Below are 25923 nucleotides of genomic sequence, written 5' to 3' on the forward strand. Positions count from 1 at the left end.
TTTTGTTTTGGCGAGCGCTTTTTGGAAGTCTTAAAGGGATAGGGACCCCAATACTAGGGAAACAGGGCAGAAAGACCGGTGAGCAGAGGCCTGAGGCTGGCACCGGAGAATAAAGAAAAACGAATGACCACCCCCCACCTTTTTTTTTTTTTTTTAATTAAAAAAAATTTTTTTTTCTTATTTTTTTTTTTTTTTTTTTGTGGTCATTGTTTTGTTTTGGCGGGTGCTTTTTGGAAGTCTTAAAGGGGCAGGGCGGGTCACTTAATCCAGAGGTAGGGAATCCGGGATCTCTGGGCACTCTAACCCCTGGGCTGCAGGGAGCAGGGAGGCCCCTTACGGAGATAAATAGCCTCCCAGCAGCTCCTGCTCAAACGCGACTCCACCATTTTGGAGTAGCTGCCCGAGCCAGGCCACGCCCACGGCAACAGCGGAGATTAACTCCATAGCAGCCGGGCAGGAAGCAGAAACCCTGTCTGCGTGCAGCTGCGCAGCACAAGCCACTAGAGGCCGCTGTTCTCCCAGGAGAGGAGGGCCACAAACCAACAAGAAAGGAAGTCCTTCCAGCCGTCACTCGTCCCAGTTCTGCAGACAATTCCTATCACCATGAAAAGGCAAAGCTACAGGCAGACAAAGATCACAGAGACAACACCAGAGAAGGAGACAGACCTAACCAGTCTTCCTGACAAAGAATTCAAAATAAGAATCATAAACATGCTGACAGAGATGCAGAGAAATACGCAAGAGAAATGGGATGAAGTCCGGAAAGAGATCACAGATGCCAGAAAGGAGATCGCAGAAATGAAACAAACTCTGGAAGGGTTTATAAGCAGAATGGATAGAATGCAAGAGGCCATTGATGGAATTGAAATCAGAGAACAGGAACGCATAGAAGCTGATATAGAGAGAGACAAAAGGATCTCCAGGAATGAAACAATGTTAAGAGAACTGTGTGACCAATCCAAAAGGAACAATATCCGTATTATAGGGGTCCCAGAAGAAGAAGAGAGAGGAAAAGAGATGGAAAGTATCTTAGAAGAAATAATTGCTGAAAACTTCCCCACACTGGGGGAGGAAGTAATCGAACAGACCACGGAAATACACAGAACCCCCAACAGAAAGGATCCAAGAAGGACAACACCAAGACACATAATAATTAAAATGGCAAAGATCAAGGACAAGGAAAGAGTGTTAAAGGCAGCTAGAGAGAAAAAGGTCACCTATAAAGGGAAACCCATCAGGCTAACGTCAGATTTCTCAACAGAAACCCTACAGGCCAGAAGAGAATGGCATGGTATATTTAATACAATGAAACAGAAGGGCCTTGAACCAAGGATACTGTATCCAGCACGGCTATCATTCAAATATTATGGTGGGATTAAACAATTCCCAGACAAACAAAAGCTGAGGGAATTTGCTTTCCACAAACCACCACTACAGAACATCTTACAGGGACTGCTCTAGATGGGAGCATTCCAAGAAAGAGCACAGCACAAAACACCCAACATAGGAAGAATTGAGGAGGAGGAACAAGAAGGGAGAGAAGAAAAGAATCTCCAGACAGTGTATATAACAGCTCAATAAGCGAGCTAAGTTAGGCAGTAAAATACTAAAGAGGCTAACCTTGAACCTTTGGTAACCACGAATTTAAAGCCTGCAATGGCAATAAGTACATATCTTTCAATAGTCACACTAAATGTTAATGGGTTGAATGCACCAATCAAAAGACACAGAGTAACAGAATGGATAAAAAAGCAAGAATCATCTATATGCTGCTTACAAGAAACTCACCTCAAACCCAAAGACATGTACAGACTAAAAGTCAAGGGATGGAAAAACATATTTCAAGCAAACAACAGTGAGAAGAAAGCAGGGGTTGCAGTACTAATATCAGACAAAATAGACTTCAAAACAAAGAAAGTAACAAGAGATAAAGAAGGACACTACATAATGATAAAGGGCTCAGTCAAACAAGAGGATATAAAAATTCTAAATATATATGCACCCAACACAGGAGCACCAGCATATGTGAAACAAATACTAACAGAACTAAAGGGGGATATAGACTGCAATGCATTCATTCTAGGAGACTTCAACACACCACTCACCCCAAAGGATAGATCCACTGGGCAGAAAATAAGTAAGGACACGGAAGCACTGAATAACACAGTAGAGCAGATGTACCTAATAGACATCTATAGAACTCTACATCCAAAAGCAGCGGGATATACATTCTTCTCAAGTGCACATGGAACATTCTCCAGAATAGACCACATACTAGGCCACAAAAAGAGTCTCAGAAAATTCCAAAAGATTGAAATGCTACCAACCAACTTTTCAGACCACAAAGGCATAAAACTAGAAATAAACTGTACAAAGAAAGCAAAGAGGCTCACAAACACATGGAGGCTTAACAACATGCTCCTAAATAATCAATGGATCAATGACCAAATCAAAATGGAGATCCAGCAATATATGGAAACAAATGACAACAACAACACTAAGCCCCAACTTCTGTGGGACGCAGCAAAAGCAGTCTTAAGAGGAAAGTATATAGCAATCCAAGCATATTTAAAAAAGGAAGAGCAATCCCAAATGAATGGTCTAATGTCACAATTATCGAAATTGGAAAAAGAAGAACAGATGAGGCCTAAGGTCAGCAGAAGGAGGGACATAATAAAGATCAGAGAAGAAATAAATAAAATTGAGAAGAATAAAACAATAGCAAAAATCAATGAAACCAAGAGCTGGTTCTTCGAGAAAATAAACAAAATAGATAAGCCTCTAGCCAGACTTATTAAGAAGAAAAGAGAGTCAACACAAATCAACAGTATCAGAAATGAGAAAGGAAAAATCACGACGGACCCCACAGAAATGCAAAGAATTATTGGAGAATACTATGAAAACCTATATGCTAACAAGCTGGGAAACCTAGGAGAAATGGACAACTTCCTAGAAAAATATAACCTTCCAAGATTGACCCAGGAAGAAACAGAAAATCTAAACAGACCAATTACCAGCAACGAAATTGAAGAGGTAATCAAAAAACTACCAAAGAACAAAACTCCCGGGCCAGATGGATTTACCTCGGAATTTTATTAGACATACAGGGAAGACATAATACCCATTCTCCTTAGAGTTTTCCAAAAAATAGAGGAGGAGGGGATACTCCCAAACTCATTCTATGAAGCTAACATCACCCTAATACCAAAACCAGGCAAAGACCCCACCAAAAAAGAAAACTACAGACCAATATCCCTGATGAACGTAGATGCAAAAATACTCAACAAAATATTAGCAAACCGAATTCAAAAATACATCAAAAGGATCATACACCATGACCAAGTGGGATTCATCCCAGGGATGCAAGGATGGTACAACATTCGAAAGTCCATCAACATCATCCACCACATCAACAAAAAGAAAGACAAAAACCACATGATCATCTTCATAGATGCTGAAAAAGCATTTGACAAAGTTCAACATCCATTCATGTTAAAAACTCTCAGCAAAATGGGAATAGAGGGCAAGTACCTCAACATAATAAAGGCCATCTATGATAAACTCACAGCCAACATTATATTGAACTGCGAGAAGCTGAAAGCATTTCCACTGAGATCAGGAACTAGACAGGGATGCCCACTCTCTCCACTGTTATTTAACATAGTACTGGAGGTCCTAGCCACGGCAATCAGACAAAATAGAGAAATACAAGGAATCCAGATTGGTAAAGAAGAAGTTAAACTGTCACTATTTGCAGATGACATGATACTGTACATAAAAAACCCTAAAGACTCCACCCCAAAACTACTAGAACTGATATCGGAATACAGCAAAGTTGCAGGATACAAAATCAACAGACAGAAATCTGTGGCTTTCCTGTATACTAACAATGAACCAACAGAAAGAGAAATCAGGAAAACAGCTCCATTCACAATTGCATCAAAAAAAATAAAATACCTAGGAATAAACCTAACCAAAGAAGTGAAAGACTTATACTCTGAAAACTACAAGTCACTCTTAAGAGAAATTAAAGGGGACACTAACAGATGGAAACTCATCCCATGCTCGTGGCTAGGAAGAATTAATATCGTCAAAATGGCCATCCTGCCAAAAGCAATATACAGATTTGATGCAATCCCTATGAAACTACCAGCAACATTCTTCAATGAACTGGAACAAATAATTCAAAAATTCATATGGAAACACAAAAGACCCCGAATAGCCAAAGCAATCCTGAGAAAGAAGAATAAAGTAGGGGGGATCTCACTCCCCAACTTCAAGCTCTACTATAAAGCCATAGTAATCAAGACAATTTGGTACTGGCACAAGAGCAGAGCCACAGACCAATGGAACAGACTAGAGAATCCAGATATTAACCCAGACATATATGGTCAATTAATATTTGATAAAGGAGCCATGGACATACAATGGCAAAATGACAGTCTCTTCAACAGGTGGTGCTGGCAAAACTGGACAGCTACATGTAGGAGAATGAAACTGGACCATTGTCTAACCCCATATACAAAAGTAAACTCAAAATGGATCAAAGACCTGAATGTAAGCCATGAAACCATTAAACTCTTGGAAGAAAACATAGGCAAAAACCTCTTAGACATAAACATGAGTGACCTCTTCTTGAACATATCTCCCAGGGCAAGGAAAACAACAGCAAAAATGAGTAAGTGGGACTATATTAAGCTGAAAAGCTTCTGTACAGCAAAAGACACCATCAATAGAACAAGAAGGATCCCTACAGTATGGGAGAATATATTTGAAAATGACACATCCGATAAAGGCTTGACGTCCAGAATATATAAGGAGCTCACACGCCTCAACAAACAAAAAACAAATAACCCAATTAAAAAATGGGCAGAGGAACTGAACACACAGTTCTCCAAAAAAGAAATACAGATGGCCAACAGACACATGAAAAGATGCTCCACATCGCTAATTATCAGAGAAATGCAAATTAAAACTACAATGAGGTATCACCTCACACCAGTAAGGATGGCTGCCATCCAAAAGACAAACAACAACAAATGTTGGCGAGGCTGTGGAGAAAGGGGAACCCTCCTACACTGCTGGTGGGAATGTAAGTTAGTTCAACCATTGTGGAAAGCAGTATGGAGGTACATCAAAATGCTCAAAACAGACTTACCATTTGACCCAGGAATTGCACTCCTAGGAATTTACCCTAAGAACGCAGCAATCAAGTTTGAGAAAGACAGATGCACCCCTATGTTTATTGCAGCACTATTTACAATAGCCAAGAATTGGAAGCAACCTAAATGTCCATCGATAGATGAATGGATAAAGAAGATGTGGTACATATACACAATGGAATACTACTCAGCCATAAGAAAAGGGCAAATCCAAACATTTGCAGCAACATGGATGGAGCTGGAGGGTATTATGCTCAGTGAAACAAGCCAAGCGGAGAAAGAGAAATACCAAATGATTTCACTTATCTGTGGAATATAAGAACAAAGGAAAAACTGAAGGAACAAAACAGCAGCAGAATCACAGAACTCAAGAATGGACTAACAGGTACCAAAGGGAAAGGGACTGGGGAGGATGGGTGGGTAGGGAGGGATAAGGGGGGGAGAAGTAGGGGGGTATTAAGATTAACAATCAAGGGGGGGTAGGAGAAAAGGGAGGGCTGTACAACACAGAGAAGGCAAGTAGTGATTCTACAACATTTTGCTATGCTGATGGACAATGACTGTAAAGGGGTTTATAGGGGAGACCTGGTATAGGGGAGAGCCTAGTAAGCATAATATTCGTCATGTAAGTGTAGATTAGTGATACCAAAAACAAAGAAAAAAAAAAAAAAGGGCAGTTCCTGTGTGGTAACCTCCAACGAGTTCTACACAAGGGTATAAAGGGCATATAAAAGTGTAGGCAAAGGGTCTGTTTGTGTTTATACAGAGGATCAAAGCCTAATTGGGCTACCCCGAAAATGAACTAAGATACGATATGAAAAAGAACTTCCAACATCAGCACTCTCTGGAAGACTCATGCCAGAAGATGATCATCAAAAAACCCCAACAAAGATCCACGCACTGCTACAGCTGTAGATGCACTCATCCCACCCGTTCCTGGACTTGCCATGGGAATGAGGAAGGAGATATCTAAACTGGCCTGTGCATACAGTAAAACAACAAATTTGACTGGATCTATAGTGTTGGAACTCAACCAAGAATTTGGAGAAGTGCAAATTGTAGCGCTCCAAAGTCTTACAACTACAGACTATTTACTGTTAAAAGAACATATGGCATGTGAACAGTCCCCAGGAATGGGTTGTTTTAATTTGTCTGATTTCTCTCAGACTGTTCAAGTTCAGTTGGACAATATCCACCATGTCATAGATAAGTTTTCACAAATGCCTAAGGTGCCTAACTGGTTTTCTTGGTTTCACTGGAGATGGCTGGTAATTACAGATATGCTTTGGTTATGTAACTATACTCCTATTAAGTTAATGTGTGTGCGCAATTTAAGTAGTAGCTTAAAACCTATTCATGCTGAAGTACTCTACAAGAAGATATGCCAAAGAAATAATCAATCTTCCCATGTTTTCTTCCGCCTGCTACTTCTACAGCTTTTCTTCTTCCTTCATAATTACAACCCTTAAATAGAATTCGTGCCTCGTATCAAATTTACCGAGTATCATAATTCTTCCAAGTGGTAAAGATACCTCAAGACAAATGCTGGGCATAGAAGCCACAGGGCATAAATATGCAAAGATGTAAAAACCTAACCTTTTCAAACAATAAGGCTTCTCTCTCACTTACCAACTTCACATTTCCCTGTATGGCCCCGGAAGATGACTGGTTAGCCAGAGACGGGTAAGATTCCTCAAGGGAGGAACAACCTAAGACAGGCACAGTCGCAGGGGGGCCATCAGGTGAGAAAATGGGGATCAACAGAGGTGAGGCTTAGAACCTCACCCCCCCTGTTCTGAGAGAAATCTTCTGCATACGTGGATGTTTTATTGCCCTGGTCTAGCTTGGATTAACACATAGTCTACAGGCACACACCTGATCATCTACATGTGCTCTCTTACAACACTAAACTATGTTTTCTACCTTTATCTTGTATCTACCTACCACTTCAGCATTTTATAAAAAATAATAATAATAAAGAGAGAAATGTAGTATCCACACATAAATCAAGTATAAAAACCAAATGAGTATTCATATTTGAACTGACTGTTTAGAGTTCATAATGCATGAGCAAAACTGAAAGTTTCTGTGATGACTGCCCTTGTACTGTTCACTATGTAACTTATTCATTATGTAAGAATTTGTTCTCCATGTAAGAACTTGTTTGTTATGCCTCAGAAGATTGGAGACTGAAGAAAATTAGGCTTGGGGTGGATTAATGATTGTGCATTGAGCATTGACTCCCCTATACAGAATTTTATTGTCGTTAACAATCATTTGATCAATAAATATGAGAGATGCCCTCACAAAAAAAAAAAAAAAAAAAAGGACAGACTTCCAAAGGTAAAATAAATTAGTAACCGGGATGTAATGTATAGCATAATGAATATAGTCAAGATAATGTAACAGCTTGGTAGGGTGATAGCTGGAACCTCGAATAATGTATATAAATGTTCTACCACTGTGTTGTACACTTGAAACTAATGTAATGTAATACTGTGCGTCAACTACCCTTAAATAAAAAAATAATTATTAAAAAAAAAAAAAAAAAAGCACTGTTCAGGAGGAGGGGCGGAAGATGGCGGCGTGAGTAGAGCAGCAGAAATCTCCTCCCAAAACAACATATATCTATGAAAATATAACAAAGACAACCCTTCCCAGAATAAAGACCAGAGGACACAGGACATTATCCAGACCACATACACACCTGAGAGAACCCAGCGCCTCGCGAAGGGGGTAAGATACAAGCCCCAGCCCTGCGGGAGCCGAGCGCCCCTCCCCCCAGCTCCCGGCGGGAGAAGAGCAGGCAGAGCGGGAGGGAGACGGAGCCCAGGACTGCCGAACACCCAGCCCCAGCCATCCGGGCCAGAGTGCAGGGCGCTCGATACTAGGAAAACAGGGCAGCAAGAACAGTGAGCAGGCACTGGAGGCTGGGCGACAGAGGACATAAGAAAAGCGCGCGACCTTTTTTTTTTTTTTTTTTTTTGCTTTTTTGCTGCTTTGTTTTGGCGAGTGCTTTTTGGAAGTCTTAAAGGGACAGGGACCCCAATACTAGGGAAACAGGGCAGCAAGAACAGTGAGCAGGCACTGGAGGCTGGGCGACAGAGGACATAAGAAAAGCGCATGACCATTTTTTTTTTTTTGCTTTTTTGCTGTTTTGTTTTGGCGAGCGCCTTTTGGAAGTCTTAAAGGGACAGGGACCCCAATACTAGGGAAACAGGGCAGAAAGACTGGTGAGCAGAGGCCTGAGGCTGGCACCGGAGAATAAAGAAAAACGAACGACCACCTTTTTTTTTTTAATTAAAAATTTTTTTTTTTTTTAATTAAAAAAATTTTTTTTCTTGTTTTTTTTTGTGGTCATTGTTTTGTTTTGGCGGGTGCTTTTTGGAAGTCTTAAAGGGGCAGGGCGGGTCACTTAATCCAGAGGTAGGGAATCCGGGATCTCTGGGCACTCTAACCCCTGGGCTGCAGGGAGCAGGGAGGCCCCTTACGGAGATAAATAGCCTCCCAGCAGCTCCTGCTCAAACGCGACTCCACCATTTTGGAGTAGCTGCCCGAGCCAGGCCACGCCCACAGCAACAGTGGAGATTAACTCCATAGCAGCCGGGCAGGAAGCAGAAACCCTGTCTGCGTGCAGCTGCGCAGCACAAGCCACTAGAGGCCGCTGTTCTCCCAGGAGAGGAGGGCCACAAACCAACAAGAAAGGAAGTCCTTCCAGCCGTCACTCGTCCCAGTTCTGCAGACAATTCCTATCACCATGAAAAGGCAAAGCTACAGGCAGACAAAGATCACAGAGACAACACCAGAGAAGGAGACAGACCTAACCAGTCTTCCTGACAAAGAATTCAAAATAAGAATCATAAACATGCTGACAGAGATGCAGAGAAATACGCAAGAAAAATGGGATGAAGTCCGGAAAGAGATCACAGATGCCAGAAAGGAGATCGCAGAAATGAAACAAACTCTGGAAGGGTTTATAAGCAGAATGGATAGAATGCAAGAGGCCATTGATGGAATTGAAATCAGAGAACATGAACGCATAGAAGCTGACATAGAGAGAGACAAAAGGATCTCCAGGAATGAAACAATATTAAGAGAACTGTGTGACCAATCCAAAAGGAACAATATCCGTATTATAGGGGTCCCAGAAGAAGAAGAGAGAGGAAAAGAGATGGAAAGTATCTTAGAAGAAATAATTGCTGAAAACTTCCCCACACTGGGGGAGGAAGTAATCAAACAGACCACGGAAATACACAGAACCCCCAACAGAAAGGATCCAAGAAGGGCAACACCAAGACACATAATAATTAAAATGGCAAAGATCAAGGACAAGGAAAGAGTGTTAAAGGCAGCTAGAGAGAAAAAGGTCACCTATAAAGGGAAACCCATCAGGCTAACGTCAGATTTCTCAACAGAAACCCTACAGGCCAGAAGAGAATGGCATGATATATTTAATACAATGAAACAGAAGGGCCTTGAACCAAGGATACTGTATCCAGCACGACTATCATTCAAATATGACGGTGGGATTAAACAATTCCCAGACAAACAAAAGCTGAGGGAATTTGCTTTCCACAAACCACCTCTACAGAACATCTTACAGGGACTGCTCTAGATGGGAGCACTCCTAAAAAGAGCACAGCACAAAACACCCAACATATGAAGAATCGAGGAGGAGGAACAAGAAGGGAGAGAAGAAAAGAATCTCCAGACAGTGTATATAACAGCTCAATAAGCGAGGTAAGGTAGGCAGTAAGATACTAAAGAGGCTAACCTTGAACCTTTGGTAACCACGAATTTAAAGCCTGCAATGGCAATAAGTACATATCTTTCAATAGTCACCCTAAATGTTAATGGGTTGAATGCACCAATCAAAAGACACAGAGTAACAGAACGGATAAAAAAGCAAGACCCATCTATATGCTGCTTACAAGAAACTCACCTCAAACCAAAAGACATGTACAGACTAAAAGTCAAGGGATGGAAAAACATATTTCAAGCAAACAACAGTGAGAAGAAAGCAGGGGTTGCAGTACTAATATCAGACAAAATAGACTTCAAAACAAAGAAAGTAACAAGAGATAAAGAAGGACACTACATAATGATAAAGGGCTCAGTCAAACAAGAGGATATAACCATTCTAAATATATATGCACCCAACACAGGAGGACCAGCATATGTGAAACAAATATTAACAGAACTAAAGGAGGAAATAGAATGCAATGCATTCATTCTAGGAGACTTCAACACACCACTCACCCCAAAGGATAGATCCACTGGGCAGAAAATAAGTAAGGACACGGAAGCACTGAACAACACAGTAGAGCAGATGGACCTAATAGACATCTATAGAACTCTACATCCAAAAGCAGCGGGATATACATTCTTCTCAAGTGCACATGGAACATTCTCCAGAATAGACCACATACTAGGCCACAAAAAGAGCCTCAGAAAATTCCAAAAAATTGAAATGCTACCAACCAACTTTTCAGACCACAAAGGCATAAAACTAGAAATAAACTGTACAAAGAAAGCAAAGACGCTCACAAACACATGGAGGCTTAACAACACGCTCCTAAATAATCAATGAATCAATGACCAAATCAAAATGGAGATCCAGCAATATATGGAAACAAATGACAACAACAACAGTAAGCCCCAACTTCTGTGGGACACAGCAAAAGCAGTCTTAAGAGGAAAGTATATAGCAATCCAAGCATATTTAAAAAAGGAAGAGCAATCCCAAATGAACGGTCTAATGTCACAATTATCGAAATTGGAAAAAGAAGAACAAATGAGGCCTAAGGTCAGCAGAAGGAGGGACATAATAAAGATCAGAGAAGAAATAAATAAAATTGAGAAGAATAAAACAATAGCAAAAATCAATGAAACCAAGAGCTGGTTCTTCGAGAAAATAAACAAAATAGATAAGCCTCTAGCCAGACTTATTAAGAAGAAAAGAGAGTCAACACAAATCAACAGTATCAGAAACGAGAAAGGAAAAATCACGACGGACCCCACAGAAATGCAAAGAATTATTGGAGAATACTATGAAAACCTATATGCTAACAAGCTGGGAAACCTAGGAGAAATGGACAACTTCCTAGAAAAATATAACCTTCCAAGATTGACCCAGGAAGAAACAGAAAATCTAAACAGACCAATTACCAGCAACGAAATTGAAGAGGTAATCAAAAAACTACCAAAGAACAAAACTCCCGGGCCAGATGGATTTACCTCGGAATTTTATCAGACATACAGGGAAGACATAATATCCATTCTCCTTAAAGTTTTCCAAAAAATAGAGGAGGAGGGGATACTCCCAAACTCATTCTATGAAGCTAACATCACCCTAATACCAAAACCAGGCAAAGACCCCACCAAAAAAGAAAACTACAGACCAATATCCCTGATGAACGTAGATGCAAAAACACTCAACAAAATATTAGCAAACCGAATTCAAAAATACATCAAAAGGATCATACACCATGACCAAGTGGGATTCATCCCAGGGATGCAAGGATGGTACAACATTCGAAAGTCCATCAACATCATCCACCACATCAACAAAAAGAAAGACAAAAACCACATGATCATCTCCATAGATGCTGAAAAAGCATTTGACAAAGTTCAACATCCATTCATGTTAAAAACTCTCAGCAAAATGGGAATAGAGGGCAAGTACCTCAACATAATAAAGGCCATCTATGATAAACCCACAGCCAACATTATATTGAACAACGAGAAGCTGAAAGCATTTCCGCTGAGATCGGGAACTAGACAGGGATGCCCACTCTCTCCACTGTTATTTAACATAGTACTGGAGGTCCTAGCTACGGCAATCAGACAAAATAAAGAAATACAAGGAATCCAGATTGGTAAAGAAGAAGTTAAACTGTCACTATTTGCAGATGACATGATACTGTACATAAAAAACCCTAAAGACTCCACCCCAAAACTACTAGAACTGATATCGGAATACAGCAAAGTTGCAGGATACAAAATCAACACACAGAAATCTGTGGCTTGCCTATATACTAACAATGAACCAACAGAAAGAGAAATCAGGAAAACAACTCCATTCACAATTGCATCAAAAAAAATAAAATACCTAGGAATAAACCTAACCAAAGAAGTGAAAGACTTATACTCTGAAAACTACAAGTCACTCTTAAGAGAAATTAAAGGGGACACTAACAGATGGAAACTCATCCCATGCTCGTGGCTAGGAAGAATTAATATCGTTAAAATGGCCATCCTGCCCAAAGCAATATACAGATTTGATGCAATCCCTATGAAACTACCAGCAACATTCTTCAATGAACTGGAACAAATAATTCAAAAATTCATATGGAAACACCAAAGACCCCGAATAGCCAAAGCAATCCTGAGAAAGAAGAATAAAGTAGGGGGGATCTCACTCGCCAACTTCAAGCTCTACTATAAAGCCATAGTAATCAAGACAATTTGGTACTGGCACAAGAGCAGAGCCACAGACCAATGGAACAGACTAGAGAATCCAGACATTAACCCAGACATATATGGTCAATTAATATTTGATAAAGGAGCCATGGACATACAATGGCAAAATGACAGTCTCTTCAACAGGTGGTGCTGGCAAAACTGGACAGCTACATGTAGGAGAATGAAACTGGACCATTGTCTAACCCCATATACAAAAGTAAACTCAAAATGGATCAAAGACCTGAATGTAAGCCATGAAACCATTAAACTCTTGGAAGAAAACATAGGCAAAAACCTCTTAGACATAAACATGAGTGACCTCTTCTTGAATATATCTCCCCGGGCAAGGAAAACAACAGCAAAAATGAGTAAGTGGGACTATATTAAGCTGAAAAGCTTCTGTACAGCAAAAGACACCATCAATAGAACAAGAAGGATCCCTACAGTATGGGAGAATATATTTGAAAATGACACATCCGATAAAGGCTTGACGTCCAGAATATATAAGGAGCTCTCACGCCTCAACAAACAAAAAACAAATAACCCAATTAAAAAATGGGCAGAGGAACTGAAGAGACAGTTCTCCAAAGAAGAAATACAGATGGCCAACAGACACATGAAAAGATGCTCCACATCGCTAATCATCAGAGAAATGCAAATTAAAACTACAATGAGGTATCACCTCACACCAGTAAGGATGGCTGCCATCCAAAAGACAAACAACAACAAATGTTGGCGAGGCTGTGGAGAAAGGGGAACCCTCCTACACTGCTGGTGGGAATGTAAGTTAGTTCAACCATTGTGGAAAGCAGTATGGAGGTACATCAAAATGCTCAAAACAGACTTACCATTTGACCCAGGAATTGCACTCCTAGGAATTTACCCTAAGAACGCAGCAATCAAGTTTGAGAAAGACAGATGCACCCCTATGTTTATTGCAGCACTATTTACAATAGCCAAGAATTGGAAGCAACCTAAATGTCCATCGATAGATGAATGGATAAAGAAGATGTGGTACATATACACAATGGAATACTACTCAGCCATAAGAAAAGGGCAAATCCAATCATTTGCAGCAACATGGATGGAGCTGGAGGGTATTATGCTCAGTGAAACAAGCCAAGCGGAGAAAGAGAAATACCAAATGATTTCACTCATCTGTGGAATATAAGAACAAAGGAAAAACTGAAGGAACAAAACAGCAGCAGAATCACAGAACTCAAGAATGGACTAACAGGTACCAAAGGGAAAGGGACTGGGGAGGATGGGTGGGTAGGGAGGGATAAGGGGGGGAGAAGTAGGGGGGTATTAAGATTAACATGGAGAGGCGGAGCCAACATGGCGGCGTGAGTAGGACAGTGGGAATCTCCTCCCAAAAACATATATACTTTTGAAAATACAACAAACACAACTAGCCCTAAAAGAGAGACCAGAAGACGCAGGACAGTGGCCAGACTGCAGCTACACCAGCGAGAACCCAGCGACTGGTGAAAGGGGTAAGATACAAGCCCCGGCCCTGCGGGACCCGAGCGCCCCTCCCCCCAGCTCCCGGCGGGAGAACAATAGGCAGAGCGGGAGGGAGACGGAGCCCAGGACTGCCGAACACCCAGCCCCAGCCATCCGGGCCAGAACGCAGACACAGTATATGCCCAGGGGGCCCTGGATACTGGGAGAACAGGGGGTAAGACCTCAGAGCGGGGGCTGAAGCTGATGCCCCTGTGACAAAGAAAAGCGGGGGCTTTTTGAAAGTCTTAAAGGGACAGGGACTTAACAGCTTGACGGAAAAAACCCAGGTCACAGTACAGCAGCTGGAAATTACAGGGAAAACCGGGCGCACTAACCCCCTGGGCAACAGCTCTGAGACCCCTCACGGAGGCAAACAGTCAAGCAGCCCCCCCATCCATCACCCCACCGGGCGCTGCGAAAGCAGAGAAGCAGCCTGAGACAAATTCCGCCCACAGAAAGGGAAATTTCTCCCTTCCGGCCGGGCAAGACACAAAGACCCACTCTACACGCAATTACCCAACACAAGCCACTAGGGGTCGCAATTGCCCCAGTAAAGAAAGGCCAGTAGTAAGTGAAAATTTTGGCCCTCCCTGCTGACAGTCAATAGCACCTGTCAACATGAAAAGGCAAAAAAATATGATTCAGACAAGACTAACCCAGACAGCTTCGGCATCTGCTACATCTTCCCCTGAGAAGGAATCTGGGGAGATAGATTTAGCCAGTCTACCTGAAAAAGAATTCAAAACAAAAGTCATAACCATGCTGATGGACTTGCAGAGAAATATGCAAGAACTAAGGAAGGAGAATTCAGAAATAAAACAAGCTCTGGAAGGACTTCAAAACAGAATGGACGAGATGCAAGAGACCATTAATGGACTAGAAAACAGAGAACAGGAACGCAGAGAAGCTGATGCAGAGAGAGATAAAAGGATCTCCAGGAATGAAAGAATTTTAAGAGAGCTGAGTGATCAATATAAAAGAAATAATATAAGAATCATAGGCATTCCAGAAGAAGTAGAGAGAGAAAAGGGGATAGAAAATGTCTTTGAAGAAATAATTGCTGAAAATTTCCCCAAACTAGGGGAAGAAATGGCCTCTCAGACCACAGAGGTACACAGAACTCCCATGACAAGGGATCCAAGGAGGGCAACACCAAGACACATAATAATTAAAATGGCAAAGATCAAAGACAAGGACAAAGTATTACAAGCAGCCAGAGAGAAAAAAAAGGTTACCTACAAAGGAAAACCCATCAGGCTATCATCAGACTTCTCAACAGAAACCCTACAGGCCAGAAGAGAATGGCATGATATACTTAATGCAATGAAACAGAAGGGCCTCGAACCAAGACTACTGTATCCAGCACGAATATCATTTAAATATGAAGGAGGATTAAACAATTCCCAGACAAGCAAAAGTTGAGGGAATTTGCCTCCCACAAACCACCTCTACAGGGCATCCTACAGGGACTGCTCTAGATGGGAGCACTCCTAAAGAGAGCACACAACAAAACACCCAACATATGAAGAAGGGAGGAGGAGGAATAAGAAGGGAGAGAAATAAAGAATCATCAGATTGTGTTTATAATAGCTCAACAAGCGAGTTAAGTTAGACAGTAAGACAGTAAAGAAGCTAACCCTAAACCTTTGGTAACCACAAACTTAAAGCCTGCAATGGCAATAAATTCATACCTTTCAATAATCACCCTAAATGTAAATGGACTGAATGCACCAATCAAAAGACACAGAGTAATAGAATGGATAAAAAAGCAAGATCTATCCATATGCTGCTTACAAGAGACTCACATCAAACCCAAAGACGCGCAAGACTTAAAGTCAAGGGATGGAAAAAGATATTTCAAGCAAACAACAGAGAGAAGAAAGCAGGTGTTGCAATTCTGGTATCAGACAAAACAGACTTCAAAATAAAGAAAGTAACAAAAGAAAAAGAAGGACATTACATAATGATAAAGGGCTCAGTCCATCAAGAGGATATAACCATTATAAATATATATGCACCCAATACAGGAGCACCAACATACCTGAAACAAATATTAACAGAACTAAAGGAGGAAATAGAATGCAATGCATTCATTCTAGGAGACTTCAACACACCACTCACTCCAAAGGACAGATCCACCAGACAGAAAATAAGTAAGGACACAGAGGCACTGAACAACACACTAGAACAGATGGACCTAATAGACATCTACAGAACTCTACATCCAAAAGCAACAGGATACACGTTCTTCTCCAGTGCACATGGAACATTCTCCAGAATAGACCACATACTAGGACACAAAAAGAGCCTCAGTAAATTCCAAAAGATTGAAATCCTACCAACCAACTTTTCAGACCACAAAGGCATTAAACTAGAAATAAACTGTTCAAAGAAAGCAAAAAGGCTCACAAACACATGGAGGCTAAATAACACGCTCCTAAATAATCAATGGATCAATGACCAAATCAAAATGGAGATCCAGCAATATATGGAAACAAATGACAACAACAACACTAAGCCCCAACTTCTGTGGGACGCAGCAAAAGCAGTCTTAAGAGGAAAGTATATAGCACTCCAAGCATATTTAAAAAAGGAAGAGCAATCCCAAATGAACGGTCTAATGTCACAACTATCAAAATTGGAAAAAGAAGAACAAATGAGGCCTAAGGTCAGCAGAAGGAGGGACATAATAAAGATCAGAGAAGAAATAAATAAAATTGAGAAGAATAAAACAATAGCAAAAATCAATGAAACCAAGAGCTGGTTCTTCGAGAAAATAAACAAAATATATAAGCCTCTAGCCAGACTTATTAAGAGGAAAAGAGAGTCAACACAAATCAACAGTATCAGAAATGAGAAAGGAAAAATCACAACATATCCCGCAGAAATACAAAGAATTATTAGAGACTACTATGAAATCCTATATGCTAACAAGCTGGGAAACCTAGGAGAAATGGACAACTTCCTAGAAAAATACAACCTTCCAAGACTGACCCAAAAAGAAACAGAAAATCTAAACAGACCAATTACCAGCAACGAAATTGAAGCGGTAATCAAAAAACTACCAAAGAACAAAACCCCCGGGCCAGATGGATTTACCTCGGAATTTTATCAGACATACAGGGAAGACATAATACCCATTCTCCTTAAAGTTTTCCAAGAAATAGAAGAGGAGGGGATACACCCAAACTCATTCTATGAAGCTAACATCACCCTAATACCAAAACCAGGCAAAGACACCACCAAAAAAGAAAACTATAGACCAATATCCCTGATGAACGTAGACGCAAAAATACTCAACAAAATTTTAGCAAACCGAATTCAAAAATACATCAAAACCATCGTACACCAGGACCAAGTGGGATTCATCCCAGGGATGCAAGGATGGCACAACATTCGAAAGTCCATCAATATCATCCACCACATCAACAAAAAGAAAGACAAAAACCACATGATCATCTCCATAGATGCTGAAAAAGCATTTGACAAAGTTCAACATCCATTCATGATAAAAACTCTCAGCAAAATGGGAATAGAGGGCAAGTACCTCAACATAATAAAGGCCATCTATGAAAAACCCACAGCCAACATTATATTGAATAGCGAGAAGCTGAAAGCATTTCCGCTGAGATCGGGAACTAGACAGGGATGCCCACTCTCCCCACTGTTATTTAACATTGTACTAGAGGTCCTAGCCACGGCAATCAGACAAAACAAAAAAATACAAGGAATCCAGATTGGCAAAGAAGAAGTTAAACTGTCACTATTTGCAGATGACATGATACTGTACATAAAAAACCCTAAAGACTCCACCCCAGAACTACTAGAACTGATATCGGAATACAGCAAACTTGCAGGATACAAAATCAACACACAGAAATCTGTGGCTTTCCTATATACCAACAATGAACCAACAGAAAGAGAAATCAGGAAAACAACTCCATTCACAATTGCATCAAAAAAAATAAAATACCTAGGAATAAACCTAACCAAAGAAGTGAAAGACTTATATTCTGAAAACTACAAGTCACTCTTAAAAGAAATTAAAGGGGACACTAACAGATGGAAACGCATCCCATGCTCATGGCTAGGAAGAATTAATATCGTCAAAATGGCCATCCTGCCCAAAGCAATATACAGATTTGATGCAATCCCTATGAAACTACCAGCAACATTCTTCAATGAACTGGATCAAATAATTCAAAAATTCATATGGAACCACCAAAGACCCCGAATAGCCAAAGCAATCCTGAGAAAGAAGAATAAAGTAGGGGGGATCTCACTCCCCAACTTCAAGCTCTATTATAAAGCCATAGTAATCAAGACAATTTGGTACTGGCACAAGAACAGAGCCACAGACCAATGGAACAGACTAGAGAATCCAGACATTAACTCAGACATATATGGTCAATTAATATTTGATAAAGGAGCCATGGACATACAATGGCGAAATGACAGTCTCTTCAACAGATGGTGCTGGCAAAACTGGACAGCTACATGTAGGAGAATGAAACTGGACCATCGTCTAACCCCATATACAAAAGTAAACTCAAAATGGATCAAAGACCTGAATGTAAGTCATGAAACCATTAAACTCTTGGAAGAAAACATAGGCACAAACCTCTTAGACATAAACATGAGTGACCTCTTCTTGAACATATCTCCCCGGGCAAGGAAAACAACAGCAAAAATGAACAAGTGGGACTATATTAAGCTGAAAAGCTTCTGTACAGCAAAAGACACCATCAATAGAACAAAAAGAAACCCTACAGTATGGGAGAATATCTTTGAAAATGACACATCCGATAAAGGCTTGACGTCCAGAATATATAAAGAGCTAACACGCCTCAACAAACAAAAAACAAATAACCCAATTAAAAAATGGGCAAAGGAACTGAACAGACGGTTCTCCAAAAAAGAAATACAGATGGCCAACAGACACATGAAAAGATGCTCCACATCGCTAATCATCAGAGAAATGCAAATTAAAACTACAATGAGGTATCACCTCACACCAGTAAGGATGGCTGCCATCCAAAAGACAAACAACAACAAATGTTGGCGAGGCTGTGGAGAAAGGGGAACCCTCCTACACTGCTGGTGGGAATGTAAGTTAGTTCAACCATTGTGGAAAGCAGTATGGAGGTACATCAAAATGCTCAAAACAGACTTACCATTTGACCCAGGAATTGCACTCCTAGGAATTTACCCTAAGAATGCAGCAATCAAGTATGAGAAAGATCAGTGCACCCCTATGTTTATCGCAGCACTATTTACAATAGCCAAGAATTGGAAGCAACCTAAATGTCCATCGATAGATGAATGGATAAAGAAGATGTGGTACATATACACAATGGAATACTACTCAGCCATAAGAAAAGGGCAAATCCAACCATTTGCAGCAACATGGATGGAGTTGGAGGGTATTTTGCTCAGTGAAACAAGCCAAGCAGAGAAAGAGAAATACCAAATGATTTCACTCATCTGTGGAATATAAGAACAAAGGAAAAACTGAAGGAACAAAACAGCAGCAGAATCACAGAACTCAAGAATGGACTAACAGGTACCAAAGGGAAAGGGACTGGGGAGGATGGGTAGGTAGGGAGGGATAAGGGGGGGAGAAGTAGGGGGGTGTTAAGATTAGCATCCATAGCGGGGTGGGAGAAAGGGGAGGGCTGTACAACACAGAGAAGACAAGTAGTGATTCTACAACAGGTTGCTACGCTGATGGACAGTGACTGTAAAGGAGTATATAGGGGGGACCTGGTATAGGGGAGAGCCTAGTAAACAAAGTATTCATAAGTATTCGTCATGTAAGTGTAGATTAATGATTAAAAAAAAAAAATGCAGTTCCTATGTGGTGACCTCTAATGAATTCTACACAATGATATAAAGGATATATAAAAGTGTAGGCAAAGGGTCTGTTTGTGTTTATACAGAGGATCAAAGCCTAATTGGGCTACCCCGAAAATGAACTAAGAAACGACATGAAAGAGAACTTCCAACATCAGCACTCTCGGGAAGACTCATGCCAGAAGATGATCATCAAAAAACCCCAACAAAGATCCACGCACTGCTACAGCTGTAGATGCACTCATCCCACCAGCTCCTGGACTTGCCATGGGAATGAAGGAGATATCTAAGCTGGCCTGTACATACAGTAAAACAACAATTTGACTGGATCTATACTGTTGGAACTCAACCAAGAATTAGGAGAAGTGCAAATTGTAGCGCTCCAAAATCTTACAACTACAGACTATTTACTGTTAAAAGAACATATGGGATGTGAACAGTGCCCAGGAATGGGTTGTTTTAATTTGTCTGATTTTTCTCAAACTATTCAAATTCAGTTAGATAATAACCATCATATCATTGATAAGTTTTCACAAATGCCTAGGGTGCCTAACTGGTTTTCTTGATCTCACTGGAGATGGCTGGTAATTACACGTATGCTTTGGTTATGTAACTATACTCCTATTATGTTAATGTGTGTGCGCAATTTAAGTAGTAGCTTAAAATATATACATGCTGAAGTTACTCTACAAGAAGATATGTCAAAGAAATAATCAATCTTCCCATGTTTTCTCCCGCCTGCTACTTCTATAGCTTTTCTTCTTCCTTCCTAATTACAACGAATTCTTAAATAGAATTCGTGCCTCATATCAAATTTACCGAGTATCATAACTCCTCCAAGTGGTAAAGATACCTCAAGACAAATGCTGGGCATAGAAGCCACAGGGCATAAATATGCAAAGAAATAAAAAGCTAACCATTTCAAACAATAAGGCTTCTCTCTCACTTACCAACTTCACATTTCCCTGTATGGCCCCGGAAGATGACTGGTTAGCCAGAGACGGGTAAGATTCCTCAAGGGAGGAACAACCTAAGACAGGCACAGTCGCAGGGGGGTCATCAGGTGAGAAATTGGGGATCAACAGAGGTGAGGCTTAGAACCTCACCCCCCCTGTTCTGAGAGAAATCTTCTGCATATGTGGATGTTTTATTGCCCTTGTCTAGCTTGGATTAACACATACTCTACAGGCACACACCTGATCATCTACATTTGCTCTCTTACAACACTAAACTATGTTTTCTACCTTTATGTTGTATCTACCTACCACTTCAGCATCTTATTAAAAATAATAAAGAGGGAAATGTGGTATCCACATATAAATCAAGTATAAAAATCAAATGTGTATTCATATTTGAACTGACTGTTTATAGTTCATAATGCATGAGCAAAACCAAAAGTTTCTGTGATGACTGCCCTTGTACTGTTCACCATGTAACTTATTCACTATGTAAGAATTTGTTCTCCATGTAAGAACTTGTTCGTTATGCTTCAGAAGATTGGAGACTGACGAAAATTAGGCTTGGGGTGGATTAATGATTGTTCATTGAGCATTGACTCCCCTATACAGAATTTTATTGTTGTTAACAACCATTTGATCAATAAATATGAGAGATGCCCTAACAACAACAACCAAGAAAAAGTACACACTTCCAATTGTAAAATAAATAAGCAACCGGGATGTAATGTATAGCATAAGGCATATAGTCAAAATATTGTAACAACTTGGTATGGTGATAGCTGGTACTTAGAATTATCATGTATATAAATGTTGAATCACTGTGTTGTACACCTGAATCTAATGTAATGTAATACTGTGTGTCAACTACCCTTCAATAAAAAATAATTATCTAAAAAAAAAAAAAAAAAAAAAAGATTAACATGCATGGGGGGGTAGGAGAAAAGGGAGGGCTGTACAACACAGAGAAGGCAAGTAGTGATTCTACAACATTTTGCTATGCTGATGGACAGTGACTGTAAAGGGGTTTATAGGGGAGAGCCTAGTAAACATAATATTCGTCATGTAAGTGTAGATTAGTGATAGAAAAAAAAAAAAGGGCAGTTTCTGTGTGGTAACCTCCAACGAGTTCTACACAAGGGTATAAAGGGCATATAAAAGTGTAGGCAAAGGGTCTGTTTGTGTTTATACAGAGGATCAAAGCCTAATTGGGCTACCCCGAAAATGAACTAAGATACGATATGAAAAAGAACTTCCAACATCTGCACTCTCTGGAAGACTCATGCCAGAAGATGATCATCAAAAAACCCCAACAAAGATCCACGCACTGCTACAGCTGTAGATGCACTCATCCCACCAGTTCCTGGACTTGCCATGGGAATGAGGAAGGAGATATCTAAGCTGGCCTGTGCATACAGTAAAACAACAAATTTGACTGGATATATACTGTTGGAACTCAACCAAGAATTAGGAGAAGTGCAAATTGTAGCGCTCCAAAGTCTTACAACTACAAACTATTTACTGTTAAAAGAACATATGGCATGTGAACAGTCCCCAGGAATGGGTTGTTTTAATTTGTCTGATTTCTCTCAGACTGTTCAAGTTCAGTTGGACAATATCCACCATATCATAGATAAGTTTTCACAAATGCCTAAGGTGCCTAACTGGTTTTCTTGGTTTCACTGCAGATGGCTGGTAATTACAGATATGCTTTGGTTATGTAACTATACTCCTATTATGTTAATGTGTGTGTGCAATCTAAGTAGTAGCTTAAAACCTGTACATGCTGAAGTTACTCTACAAGAAGATATGTCAAAGAAATAATCAATCTTCCCATGTTTTCTTCCGCCTGCTACTTCTATAGCTTTTCTTCTTCCTTCCTAATTACAACCCTTAAATAGAATTCGTGCCTCATATCAAATTTACCGAGTATCATAATTCTTCCAAGTGGTAAAGATACCTCAAGACAAATGCTGGGCATAGAAGCCACAGGGCATAAATATGCAAAGAAGTAAAAAGCTAACTTTTTCAAACAATAAGGCTTCTCTCTCACTTACCAACTTCACATTTCCCTGTATGGCCCCGGAAGATGACTGGTTAGCCAGAGACGGGTAAGATTCCTCAAGGGAGGAACAACCTAAGACAGGCACAGTCGCAGGGGGGCCATCAGGTGAGAAATTGGGGATCAACAGAGGTGAGGCTTAGAACCTCACCCCCCCGTTCTGAGAGAAATCTTCTGCATACGTGGATGTTTTATTGCCCTGGTCTAGCTTGGATTAACACATAGTCTACAGGCACACACCTGATCATCTACATGTGCTCTCTTACAACACTAAACTATGTTTTCTACCTTTATCTTGTATCTACCTACCACTTCAGCATTTTATTAAAAATAATAATAATAAAGAGAGAAATGTGGTATCCACATATAAATCAAGTATAAAAACCAAATGAGTATTCATATTTGAACTGACTGTTTAGAGTTCATAATGCATGAGCAAAACCGAAAGTTCTGTGATGACTGCCCTTGTACTGTTCACTATGTAACTTATTCATTATGTAAGAATTTGTTCTACATGTAAAAACTTGTTTGTTATGCCTCAGAAGATTGGAGACTGACAAAAATTAGGCTTGCGGTGGATTAATGATTGTGCATTGAGCATTGACTCCCCTATACAGAATTTTATTGTCGTTAACAACCATTTGATCAATAAATATGAGAGATGCCCTCACAAAAAAAAAAAAAAAAAAAAAAGGACAGACTTCCAATGGTAAAATAAATTAGTAACCGGGATGTAATGTATAGCATAAGGAATATAGTCAAGATATTGTAACAGCTTGGTAGGGTGATAGCTGGAACCTAGAATTATGTATATAAATGTTCTACCACTGTGTTGTACACTTGAAACTCATGTAATGTAATACGGTGTGTCAACTACCCTTCAATAAAAAATAATTATTAAAAAAATAATAATAATAAAAATAAAAAAAAAATGCACTGTTCAGTTCATTTTCTGAAAGTAAAATCTAGACATTTATCAACACCAGATACTCTGCAAGATAAAGAGCAAATATGTATATCCTATATGCTGGTTTCAATAATCTGTGAAGGAAGTTCTTCTTGGACAATTTCAATGACCTTTTGTAGATCTTTAGCCTCTTCCTGTGCTATCTGTACACCTTTGCTGCTTGAAACTTAAATTTTCCTTGGCTTCCTTGTTGTTGGACTATCAGGTTTTCCTTCCCAAAGGTATTTTTTGCTACTACCCATAGGCCTGTCCTTGAGTCCATTCTCTCCATACCCTTACTTAAGAGAATTTATGGATATAACTGCCATTTCAGGGCCAAGACTGGCCAGGTCTATCCTGAAAACTGCCTCATGTGTTCGTCTAGTGTTTCTATATAACCCTCTTTTTAATCTTATTCACATTAGAAAGGCAATATTATCAACGCAAAACCATTACTACGTTACAAACCAGATTATCTTCCTATGTTCATTGTGAAATTACAACTATCAATCTTTCCTAGTCTTGGGAATATACCAATACCTTAGAATTCACGGAATGATCTTTAAATCAAATTGTACAATTCTAGTAATAAACAGGCCTACAGACCAATCCGGATTTTGGTTTTCGACTATTAAAGAACGTCTTTCCTGATAACCCGACAGGTCTTCAGACGTGCAAATCCAACAAACCTAATACTGAATTATTTGGGAGAAAATTGCTACCCAGATCGTAAATAATTTCACGAGCTCTCTGCCAATGAGGACTTACAAATTACGTAAGATGAATAGGCTGTGTTGCAGTGTTCTACCGTCCCACCCCTAGAATCGATTGTCACCCTTAAAGCGCTACTATTCTAGAAACAATCTACAACCTATTAGAACCAGACCAAGCTGGTTATGACTACAAGTCCCGGAATGCAAAGCAGGAGCCCGAACTAAGGTTGGCCGTAGTTCTTCCTGGGAATTGTGGTCTTCTAACCACCTGTAGGGCGACCTAAGTGTCGTAGCCTCAACTTCTTAAAATTTTACGTAAGCTAGGGCAGAGAAAGTAGAACTCTTACCACTAAACCAGGTTCAACTCAGCTGCCAAAAAGCCCTGGCCGAACCACTCCAGCGGCCACAGGAACACGGACCACCACGAGCCTGAGCCTCCGGGGGCGGTGCCCGGTGTGACGTCACTTCCTGCAGAGGTCAGCAGGCTGCCCCTCCCTCCGATTTCTTGGGTTCCTGGACCCGGCGACCAGGACTCTGGGGGTAGAAGCCAGGAGCAGCTTCTTTGGAGACGGAGAGTCACGTGAGACCTTCCGGTACTGTGGGTGGAGACCAACAGCTGCGGTTAAGGAAGGCCGGGTTTAACCGTCTCCGTGAAATGCGTTCCGAGGAGACCGTGGAGTGGACGGAGGTAGGGACCGGGCTGCGGACGCTGCTTTGGCGCTCGGGCGGGTGACACCTGCCCGCCTGCTGCTGGCGGGCGGCGGGCAGGTTCCACAGGAAAGCGGAGGGGCGCCGGAGGAGCCACGCTTACTGCACCGCCGACTCTGCCATGCGTCTGGGAGGCGCTGGCCTCCACAGAGCTGCAGAGATGGGACCCTTGGGGCCTCAGGGACCCCTGGAGCGAAAGGTCTCGCCACCCCCCGAGCGCAAGACCCATGGCCTGCTCAGACACCACTCCTAGGGGCGAGCTGCGCCTCCTTTCTTAACTTTCCTCTTGCCACCCACTACTCTCTTCCACTCTCTTGGTGCTCAGGCACCTCACCTGCCCGAGGTTTTCCAGAGTAGCAGTAAGATGTTTGTTCTCGGAGCATCTCCACACAGGGCAAAAGTGAAGATACTCTTTACGAGACCAATACATGTCCTTAAAGTTTGAATGAGTAGCGCTACTTCTTTACACGTAAAGGGTTGTATTGACGTGCGACCTCCCCAAGTCCTGCCGCCTCAGGTAGTTGAGTGGCAAAAGGCAGGGCAATCCCACATG

General features: G+C 40.8%; 1 protein-coding gene and 1 long non-coding RNA gene across 2 annotated transcripts in view; one reads left to right on the forward strand and one right to left on the reverse strand.

Annotated features, from left to right (window-relative positions):
- Positions 1 to 25108, reverse strand: part of LOC130682866 (uncharacterized) — a 208734-nt gene extending 183626 nt beyond the window's left edge. The window contains exon 1 of the long non-coding RNA XR_008996261.1: positions 25010 to 25108. This is a non-coding gene — a long non-coding RNA (uncharacterized LOC130682866). The remainder of the gene's footprint in view (positions 1 to 25009) is intronic.
- Positions 25109 to 25174: 66 nt separating this feature from the next.
- SNX16 (sorting nexin 16) overlaps positions 25175 to 25923 on the forward strand; it is a 43921-nt gene continuing 43172 nt past the window's right edge. The window contains exon 1 of the mRNA XM_036919424.2: positions 25175 to 25350. The gene's annotated coding sequence lies outside the window, so the exon portion shown is untranslated. The remainder of the gene's footprint in view (positions 25351 to 25923) is intronic.

Source organism: Manis pentadactyla, chromosome 3 (genome assembly GCF_030020395.1).
Source record: "Manis pentadactyla isolate mManPen7 chromosome 3, mManPen7.hap1, whole genome shotgun sequence".
Classification (NCBI taxonomy): Eukaryota; Metazoa; Chordata; class Mammalia; order Pholidota; family Manidae; genus Manis; species Manis pentadactyla.